Source organism: Chrysochloris asiatica, unplaced genomic scaffold, assembly GCF_000296735.1.
Source record: "Chrysochloris asiatica unplaced genomic scaffold, ChrAsi1.0 scaffold00052, whole genome shotgun sequence".
NCBI lineage: Eukaryota > Metazoa > Chordata > Mammalia > Afrosoricida > Chrysochloridae > Chrysochloris > Chrysochloris asiatica.
Genome location: NW_006408570.1, coordinates 15,264,869 through 15,266,518, shown reverse-complemented (window position 1 = coordinate 15,266,518; position 1,650 = coordinate 15,264,869).

Here is a 1,650-nt window from a genome sequence, read left to right as displayed (position 1 = left end):
CACATTAACCACAGTGCCACATCAGGACTCCTGACCTTGCATAGACACATTAATTTGGGGTGAAGAAGAAGGCAATAAACAATAAGGGGGAGGTCAGCAAAAAGTGATCAAGGCAAAGAAGACACTGGGAGGAGTACAAGCATCTAAGACAACAAAGGTGGTTGTTGCTGTTAGGTGCTGTTGAGTTGGTGCTGACTCACAGTGCTTCTATGTACAACAGAATGAAATACTGACCCACAGTGATTCTATGTACAACAGAATGAAACATTACCCAACCCTGCACCATCTTCACATTTGTTGTTACAACCACTGTGTCCACCTGTCTCACTGAGGGCCTTCTACTTGTGCATTGACTCTCTTCTTTACCAAGCATGATGTCCTTCTCCAGGGGCTGATCCTTCCTAGTGATATGTCCAAAGTATATAAGACAAAGTATACACATTCGAAAATGCATGTGATAAGATAAGAGCTTGTAAAATACATGTAGCACAGTAGAAGAATCAGATTGCTTAGATTGCATTTAAGTACATATCCATGTCATTTTTAGACTTTGCACTGCTGTGCACTATGCAAGATTTAGCTGCTATTTATATCCTACCAGATTTCATAGTTTTATTTTCTGGAATTCCAATGTTTTAGAGAAGCCAATGTTGAATCTTTCCCCTTAAAGTTTTGCCTGGATATGAATCTTGGGAAGCCATTATCTACTTCAAACCAGAAAAGAACTAAAAGCTCAGGTGTCACTGACCTATGAATTCTAGAGGAATTTACCTAAGAAGTGCCAAATTTTGAGACTTGGAGGTCATTAGGTGCTATTGGCCAAAGGTGGTGGCAACAGTTTACAGTGGGCTTTTCCTCCTGAGAAAGGCAGGTTAGTATATAAAGTAATTATTATTGTTGCTAAGCTCTATCAAGTCAGTTCCATCCCATAGTAGCCCTGTACAGGGTTTCCAAGGAGTGAATGGTGGGTTTGAACCACTGACCTTGTGGTTATCAGTTCAGTGCTTATCCTATAGTGCCATACCAGGACTCCTTAAAATCACACCACCACTACTAACGTATGGATGTCACACCAAAACCAGAGTTAGCTCTGTTATTAAGTGCCCGCGAGTTGCATCCAGCTCATAGTGACCCTGTGTAGTGTTTCTGAGGAGCAGCTGGTGCTAGTCCCTGCCTACTAGAATCTCCCACAAAATAAGTAAAGATATAAACCCAGAGAAAAGGCAGGAGTGCAGAGGAGTACCTAAGAAGACAGAGAATCAGGGCCAGAAATATACGAGGGGGCTTCAAAAAGTTCATGGAAAACTTTTTTTGTGATTTTTTTTTGACCTCCCCACTGCCCCCACCATCCGATAATGTAAGTTGCAAAGGTGAATCACATAGATAATCTTTTTAAACTGAATGATTCAATTTACGTAAGATTCAAAAGTAGATACAATTCGAGGAACAAACAAGATGGCAGATTGGGTGGACGTATAGCAGAGAGCTCCACCAATAATACAGAATACCCGACCAAGCAGGTTCAGGGGATGGTCCCAGAACTCTGAACCACATATAAAGGAATACTTACAAGGTTGGAAGGCTCACAGCTGGGGGAATTTGTGGCAGAAGAAAGAAATCCATTGCTTTCTAGTCTGGGACGCTCAGCTG